Source organism: Aotus nancymaae, unplaced genomic scaffold (assembly GCF_030222135.1).
Source record: "Aotus nancymaae isolate 86718 unplaced genomic scaffold, 86718_ANA_hifiasm-v0.15.2.pri h1tg000014l, whole genome shotgun sequence".
Taxonomy (NCBI): Eukaryota; Metazoa; Chordata; class Mammalia; order Primates; family Aotidae; genus Aotus; species Aotus nancymaae.
The window spans coordinates 56,174,924-56,184,379 of record NW_026988425.1 but is presented as its reverse complement, the minus strand read 5'-3'; positions in this window follow the sequence as shown (position 1 = coordinate 56,184,379).

Here is a 9,456-nt window from a genome sequence, read left to right as displayed (position 1 = left end):
ACATTCTTCAACACTATCTTCAACTGTCCCAGTCAAATCCTTCTTCTTCTTCTTTTAAAAATATCTTGGCTTGATCCTACCACTTTTCCAATAACTTCAAGTAACCAAAATCCAGTGGAGCTTCCTCAATCTCACATATTTGATTTAACTCTGATTTTCTTTCCTTCTACACCAAGGTTGGGCACTCATGGCAAAGGTTCTTTTTCCTTCTTTCCTCTTCCTTCTTATGTCTTCCTTCCCTTGTACCTTCTTTTTTTTTTTTTTCTGAGTCTCTTTCTACTCTAGTGTGTTGTGGTGAGAAGGAAAGATGGATGAAATGGCGTGAACATCTCACTTAGGCAGTGGCTTTGGATGCTTTTTAGGTTGCTATTGCCTTCGATTCACTCTGTGTGACCAAGGTCCTCATGCTGGCATTCTGGAGAGGTGCATGTGTGAGGTCCTTAAAGGACCTCCTCCTGACCAGACAAATGATGCTCTGGCAAGATCTTTTCTGATTCCAGCTCAGCTACTACCTCTGGTAGCCTACTCCACAGCCTCTTGCTTCTGGAATCCTTTTGCCTGGCAGGCTGTCCCCTTAGACAGGGTACTACTGAGATGGCAAAAACTGACTACTTCATAGGCTAACTCCTAGAAAACTCATGAATCTTGCTACTTAAATCTCTGGAGTACAGGTAGCTCCAGCACCATCTGAGCTCTCTGCCTTGCTTTCTTTTTCCAGATCGCTTTTTCTCAACCTCAGTTAGACCCAGAGCAGAAGATCAGCAAGTGTGTAGTAGAAGTAGAGGCTCAGAAGGAAATGAGAGGCTTGTTTCAGATTTTTTCAGGCATCACAAATATCTACCTATGATTCTGGCATCATCCCTTTCTTTGGCTTCCTGTGTCTGTGTGTGTCTGTGGGTGACTGCTAAGGAGAAAGAGCACAATACAATCCCTCTAGCTAGCTGATCCCACAATCTTCCTTGAGTTCTTTGTCTTTGGAATATGCAGGCTGGTGCAAGAGATTGGGGCAGGGCTGGATTTGCCATCTTTCTTGTCAGTGCTAGAGGGACTATCTGAGTTCCTTGGTACAGTAATTCTCTTAAGAATGTGGGAGTATTTAATATTGTTTTATAATTTGGAGGCTTAACTAACTCTGAGATAGCAGGAGACATCCCATTGAACATTGGCTTCATGAACACAGGAATAAATAGAGAAGTCACAGTAAAGGATATAGAGTGATATAGTTTGGATCTGTGACCCCACTTAAATCTCATATTGAAATGTAATCCCTAATGTTGATGGTGGGGACTAGTGGGAAGTGATTGGATCATGGGGGTGGATTTCTCATGAATGACTTAGCATCATCCCTCATAGTACTGTCCTTGGGATAGTGAGTGAGTTCTCATGAGATCTGGACATTTAAAATGTGTAGCACCTCCCCCTTTGCTCTCTTGTGCCTGCTTTCATCATGAGATGTCACTGCTCCCCCTTTGCCTTCTGCCACAATTGGAAGCTTTCTGAGGCTTCCCCAGAAGCAGATGTTGCTATGCTTCCTGCACAGCTGGCAGAACCAAAAGCCAATTAAATCTCTTTTTGAAAAATAAATTTTCCCATTTCAGGTATTTCTTTATAGCAATGCAAGAGTTCACTAATACATGGGGTAAACCTGAATTTATTTTGATAGGTTACTAATTGTTGGAATTAGAGTTACAGAATAAAATGTAAGAGTTTAAAATACTGAAAATAGAAAAATAACGGGTAACCAGTGTTGGGAGTGGGAGTTAAGAAATGTGGAAGGGATTAAAAGTGTCAGTTTTTTTCATTGCATGAAGTCAAGAGATAATTGTTCAGAATTAAATTGTATGCTTGAGAATTATGATTTCAATCTATCAGTGTATTTTCTCCTTGATTCTACTTTTTTAAACCTCAGAGTAGTGGTTCTTAATCAGAGACGGTTTTGCTCCACCTTTCCCAGGGGACGTTTGACCTTGCCTGGAGACATTTTGGTTGTTATATTGAGGGAAGAGGGTGTTTCTACTAGTGTCTAGTGGGTAGAGGCCAGAGATGCAGCTAAAAATCCTATGAAGGGATTAACAGCCCCACCAAAGTGGCATGAAAATTATGTTACATGAACACATCTGAACATTCAGCAGCTACAGAAACATTACCTAAATGTAAGCAGAAGCAGAGAATCCTGAAAATATAACTGTCATTGACCCCTCTCTGAGGAAGGTGCCTGTTTGTGAGAGAACTTATCTTTAGTACAGAAATTGAAAACTCAGCTGTGATTAGCATCCGAAAGCCCAATAGAGTTTAAAGTAATGAGTTATAAAATGTTATTTGCAAAACTCCTGGTGGCCTCAAATCTAAAAACCTACAACAGATTTAAAAATAAAAATAAAAAATGAGAAATTAAAACATACCATTGGAGAAAACCACCTTGACATAAAAGGAAGACAGAAAGGAAAGAAGAAGATACCAAAAAACAATTAGAAAATAAATAACAAAATGGCAGCAGTAAGTCCTTACTTATAAGCAATAACATTGAATATAAATAGACCAAACTCCCCAATCAAAAGACAGAGTGCCTGAATGGATTAAAAAATATGATCAATTGATCTTTCATCTACAAGAAACATACTTCACCTATAAAGACACACATGGACTAAAAGAAAAGATACTTCTTGCAAATGGAAACAGAAAGCAGGAGTAGCTATACTTCTATCAGACAAAATAGATTTTAAGACAAAAAGTATAAAAAGAGACAAGGTCACTATATAATTATAAGAGTGTCAATTCAGCAAGAGGATATAATAATTGTAAACATATATGCACCTAACACTGGAGCACCCAAGTATACAAGGTATATTATTAGAGCTAAAGAGATAGACTTCAATACAATAATAGCTGGAGACTTCCACATCCCACTTTCAGCAATGGACAGATCATCCAGACAGAAAATCAACAGAGGAACATTGAACTTAATCTGCACTATAGACCAAATGGACCTAATAGATATTTACAGAACATTTTATCCAATAGCTACAGAATGTACATGCTTCTCAATACATGGATTATTCTCAAGGATACATCATACATTAGGCCACAAAATGAGTTTTAAAAAATTAAAAAGAATTGAAATTATATTAAGTATCTTCTATGACTACAATGGAATAAAACTAGAAATTAATCATAAGAGGAATTTTGGAAACTGTACAAACACATGGAAATTAAACAATATGCTCCTGAATGAACAGTGGGTCAATGAAGAAATTAAGAAGAAAATTTAAAACATTTAAAAAAAAATGAAACCCAAAATACAATATACCAAAACCTATGAGGCACAGCAAAATTAATACTAAGAGGAAAATTTGTTGCAATAAGCACCTACAAGAAAACAAAAAATAAGTCCCCTCATTGCTAAAAAAAAAAAAATACTTCAAACAAACAGCTCAATGATGCGGCTTAAAGAATTAGGAAAGCAGGAGCAAAACAAACCTGAAATCAGCAGAAGAAAAGAAATAATAAAGATCAGAGCAAAAGTAAATAAAATTGAAACAAAAAATAATACAAAAGATCAATGAAACAAACACTTGGTTATTTGGAAAGATAAAATTGACAACCTTTAGCCACCAGACTAACAAAAAAAAAAAAAAGAGAGAGAGAGAACAAAGAAAGAAAGAAGACTCAGATAAAATCAGAGATGAAACAGGAGACATTACAACTGATACCACAGAAATTCAAAGGACCATTAGAAATTACTATGAGCAACTGTATGCCAATAAATTGAAAAACCTTGAAGAAATGGATACATTTCTGGAAACATACAACCTACCAAGATTGAACCATGAAGAAATTCAATATCTGAATGGACCAATATCTGAATAGATATAAAACCTGTAATAAAAGTCTCCCAGCAAAGTAAAGCCTATGGCCTAATGGCTTCACTGCTGAATTTTGCCAAACATTTAAAGAAGAACTAATACTAATTCTACTCAAATTATCCCAAAAAATAGAGAGGGAGGGAACACTTTCAAATTCATTCTATGAGGCCCCTACTACGTTGATACCAAAACCAGACAAAGAAACATTTTTAAAAAGCTATAGACCAATTTCCCTAATGAATATCAGTGTAAAAATCCTCAACAAAATACCAGCAAACTGAATCTGACAACACATTAAAAAGATCACTTGTCATGACTAAGTGGGATTTATCTAAGAGATGCAAGGATGGTTCAATATATACAAATCAATCAATGTAATACATCATATTAATAGAATGAAAGACAAAAATGATGTGATCATTTCAATTGATGCTGAAAAAGAATTTGGTAAAATTCAACATCCCTTCATGATAAAAACACTAAAAAGCTGGATATAGAAGGAACATACCTTAATACAAGAAAAGCCATATACAATAGACCCCTAGCTAGTATCATATTGAATGGGGAAAAACTGAAAGCCTTTGCTCTAAGATCTGGAACACAACAAGGATACTTATTGTCACTACTGTTATTTAATATAGTACTGGAAGTCCCAGCTAGAGCAATCAGACAAGTAAAAGAAATAAAGGGCATCTGAATTGGAAAGGAAGAAGTCAAATTATCCTTGTTAGCAGATGATATGATATTATACCAGGAAAAGTCTAAAGATTCCATGAAAAAACTATTAGAACTGCTAAATAAATTCAGTAAAGTTGCAGGATGCAAAATCAATATTCAAAAAGCAGCAGCATTTCTGTATGCCAACAGTGAATAATCTGGAAAAAAATTAAGAAACTAATCCCATTTACAGTAGCTACAAATAAAATCTGATAACTAGGAATAAACTTAACCAAAGAAGTGAAAGATCTCTAAAATGAAAATACTGATGAAAGAAATTGAAGAGGACACAAAAAACTCAATGATATTCTATGTCATGGATGGGAAGAATCAATATTATTAAAATGTCCATACTACTGAAAGCAATCTACAGATTTAAGGCAATCCCTATTAAAATAACAATGACAAATGACATTCTTCACAGAAATAGAAGAAAAAAAATCCTAAAATTTACATGAAACCACAAAAGACCCAGAGTAGTGAAAGCTATCCTGAGCTAAAAAGCATAATGCTGGAGGAATCACAGTATCTGACTTCCAATTGTACTATAGAGCTATAGTAACCAAAACAGCATGGTACTGGCATAAAAACAGATACATAAGCCAATAGAACAGAATAGAGAACCCAGAAATAAATCCATACATCTACAGTGAACTGATTTTTGACAAAGGTGACAAGAACATACATTGAAAAAAGATCAGTCTCTCAAATAAGTGGTGCTGGGAAAACTGGATATCCATATGCAGAAGAATGAAATTATACTACCCTGTCTCTCATCATATACAATATCAAATCAAAATGGATTAATGACTTAAATCTAAGACTTGAAGACTATTAAACAACTTAAAGAAAACATTGGGGTAACTCTCAAGCACATTGGTTTGGGCAAAGATTTCTTGAATAATGCCCTAAAAGCACAGGCAACCAAAGCAAAAATGGACAAATAGGATTACATAAAATTTAAAAGCTTCTGCACAGCAAAGGAAACAATCAACAAAGTGAACTGACCACCATATAATAGGAAAAAATATTTGCAAACTATCCACCTGACAAAGGATTAATAACCAGAATATATAAGGAGCTCAAACAACTCAGTATGAAAAAATCGGATAATCCTATTAACAAATTTGCAAAAGATCTGAATAGACATGTCTTAGAAGAAGACATACAAATGGCAAACAGGCATATAAAAATTATGCAACATCAGTGATCCTCAGAGAAATGCAAACCAAAACTACAGTGAGATATCATCTTACCCCACTAAAAATGGCTTTTTCTCCCCACAAAAGATAGGCAATAACAAATGCTGGCAAGGATGTGGAGAAAAGGGAACCCTTGTTCACTGTTGGTGGGAATGTAAATTAGTACAGCTTCTATGGAGAACAGTATGGAAGTTCCTTAAGAAACTAAAGATAGAATGGCCATATGATCCAGCAACTCCACTACTGGATATTTACCAAAGGAAAGGAAATCAGTATAGTGAAGAGATTTCTGCACTACCATGTTTATTGCTACACTGTTTACATAGCTAAGATTTGGAAGCAACCTAAGTGTCCATCAACAGATGAATGGATAAAGAAAATGTGCAATATGCAATGGGGTACTATTCAGCCATACAAAGGCATGAGACCCTGTTATTTGCAATGACATGGATGGAACTGTTAAGTGAAATAATGTTAAGTGAAATAAGCCAGGCACAGAAAGACAAACTTTGCTTGTTCTCATTCATTTGTGAGATGTAAAATTTAAACAATTTAACTCATGGAGATAGAGAGTAGAAAGATGGCTACCAGAGACTGATAAAGGTAGTGGGGAGCAGAGGTGATTAATGGGTATAAAATGCAGTTAAATAGAATGAATAAGATCTAGTATGTGATACCGGAACAGGATGACTACAGTCAACAATAATTATTGTACATTTTAAAATAACTAAAAAAGTAATTGGAATGTTTGTAACACAAAGAAATGATAAATGCTTGAGGTGATGGATACCCCATTTACCCTGATGTGATTATTATATATTGTCTTCTTGTATCAAAATATCATATGTAACCCAGAAATATGTACACATACTATATACCCATAGGAATTAAAAATTTTTTAAAAATTAAAAAGCCCAATAGAAGCTTTCATACTTCCCTGTGGAAGCTTCTTCCCTTTTTGTTAAGTTGGTATATAAGCTTTTACTTCTGGCTATGCAGTGAGTTACTGTTTACTGAGTGCTCCTGAGTGCATTTATTTAAAAAACCTAGTTTTCTCTTGTGAGTCTATCTGTTGTCACTGAATTTGCAGACTCTTGAATAGTTGAACCTAAGTAGGTAGGGGAAAAGTTTTCCTTCCAATGCCTACAATGCACAGGAAAGCCCCTTCCACAATAAATAGGCAAGACTTAAATATTAAAATAAGTGTGGATCTGTCAAGGCAAGATGGCTGAATAGATATAGCTAGGAGGAACATCTGCTACTGAGGGACTGGGACACTGGGAAGACTAGTACACTCTGAGCAGATCTCAGAAGGAAGGCATTGATAGAGGACAAAGGAAAGACACAGATGCTGGGCTGAAGAAGGGGAAGGTAAGAACCCTGCATGGGGCTGTTGTACACCAGGACTCATTCCTGGTCCCCAACGACTCCTGGAGAAGGGGTGAGTTGAGCAGGCATGGAGCAGCCCACTCTCACCATGTACCTCTGAAATTCTGGCAGCAAGAAATCCCATAACCCCCATGGACCCTTGAGCTGGCAGAGAGCTGCTTAGAGAGGTAGTAGGGGCAGGACTCCAGCCTGTGTGGAGCCCAGAAGGTTTGGTGTAAGAATGTCTGCAGAGGTTCATGGCCAGTGATGCCCATCCCCCAAGGCTCACCTTGCTCCCCTAGAAGACTCTAGTCTTAGGGGAACTGTCAGACTTGAACAGAGCAAGTCGATCTTGCCTGTGAGAAGGGACCAGTCTGACCTGAGTGCTCTTCTGTCTGCTGGCCTCTCCTGGGGCCCCAGCTTGGCTATGCCTGCTTGCAGTGCAGTCTCAGATACCCAACTGGGGTGCCTCCCAGGGACCTCTCATAGGTCCTGCACTGGCAGACAATGCCTGACCATCAGAGAGCAGTGTGGCCCCCACTGACACAAACCAGCCCACCCACACCTGCCCCTCATTGCAGCCTCTCTTGTGCCAATTTGCTGGCACTCACTGCCTATGGCCACATCCCATTGCTTTGCCAGTGTGCACATGCACAGGTGGACCTCATGCCCCCTCCCCACTGGTGCATGGGTAAAGGTGCATTTTATCATGCCATTACTGCCTGTGTGAGTACACCCACCTCCCCCGACTTGTTGCTCTACTGCTGTGCCCTCATTGCCAGTGTGAACACACACATGGGCACCAGCGGCCCCACAGCCCCCTCCCCCTGTGCTGCCACTGCCACTGGTACAAACATGTGCAGGGACACCAGTAGGCCCACTCCCTGCCTTGTTCTCCCACCACGGGAGTGAACACATGCATGGAGGTTGCCAGCCTGGGGCAGCCCCAGTGCCCTGCGTCAGCTGACAAGCATGTACCTCACTGTGCTGTTGCTGCTGCTGGCATGAGCAAATGAGCATGGATCCCACTGCTACTGCCCAGTGAAGCACTTTGGCTGGTACTACCCTTTGGGGTGTTGTAACCAGTGGTCCAGGAACACTTCAGCCCTTCAGTGCAGCAGGTTCCCAACCTCAAGGAGCCAGAGAACAAAGCCAGAGCCTGAAACCAGCCCTTGAGAGTTAGAACATGCAGCTCAGGAGTGCTGAGCTGAGGCTTCACCCTCTAAAAACCTACCAGAAATAAAGCAGTGGATAGAAGCCACCTTATAGCACAATCAAGCCCCCAAGGACATTGAAGAAGATAAAAGATTAAAAAAAAAATCTAAAGAATAGCAACTTCAATGACTGAAGGAATATCAGCCCACACAGATAAGAAAGAATCAGCACCAGAATTCTGACAACTCCAAAAATTCTCTTCCTACCTCCAAATGACCACACTAGTTCCTAAGCAATAGCTGTTAACTGGGCTGAAATGGCTAAAATGACATAAATAGAATTCACAATATTAATAGGAAGGAAGATCATCAACATTCAGGAGAAAGTTGAAATCCAATCCAAGGATTCTTAGGAACACAATAAAATGATATAGTAGATGAAAGAGGAAATGGCTATTTTAGGAAAGAACCAAACTGAGCTGATAGAGCCTTAAAACTCACTTCAAGAATTTCAGAATACAATTGCAAGTATTAACAGCAGAATCAACAGAACTGAGGAAAGAATCTGAAAGCATAAAGACCAGCTTTCTGAAATATGACAAACCCACAGCCAACATCATACTGAATGGAGCTAAAAGCATTCCCCTGAAAGCTGAAACAAGACAAGATGCCCTCTCTCACCACTCCTATTCAACATAGTACTGGAAGTCCTTGCCAGAGCATCAAGCAAGAGAAAGAAATAGAGGGCATCCAAATGGGAAGAGAGGAAGTCAAACTATCCCTGCTTGCAGATGATATAATTCTATACCTAGAAAACTCCATAGTCTCTGCCTAAAAGCTCCTTTATCTGATAAACAACTTCAGCAAAGTTTCAGGATACAAAACCCATGTTCAATAATGAGTAGCATTCTTATACACCAACAACATCCAAGCTGAGAGCAAGATCAAGAATGCAGTTCCATTTGCAATTGTCAGAGATAGACTAAAATACCTGGGAATACAACTAAATAGGGAGGTGACAAATTTCTACAACAAGAATCACAAAACACTGCTCAAAGAAATCAGAAATGACACAAACAAATGAAAAACAGTCCATGCTCATGAATAGTAAGGATCAGTACTGTTAAAATGGCCATACTTCCCAAAACTATT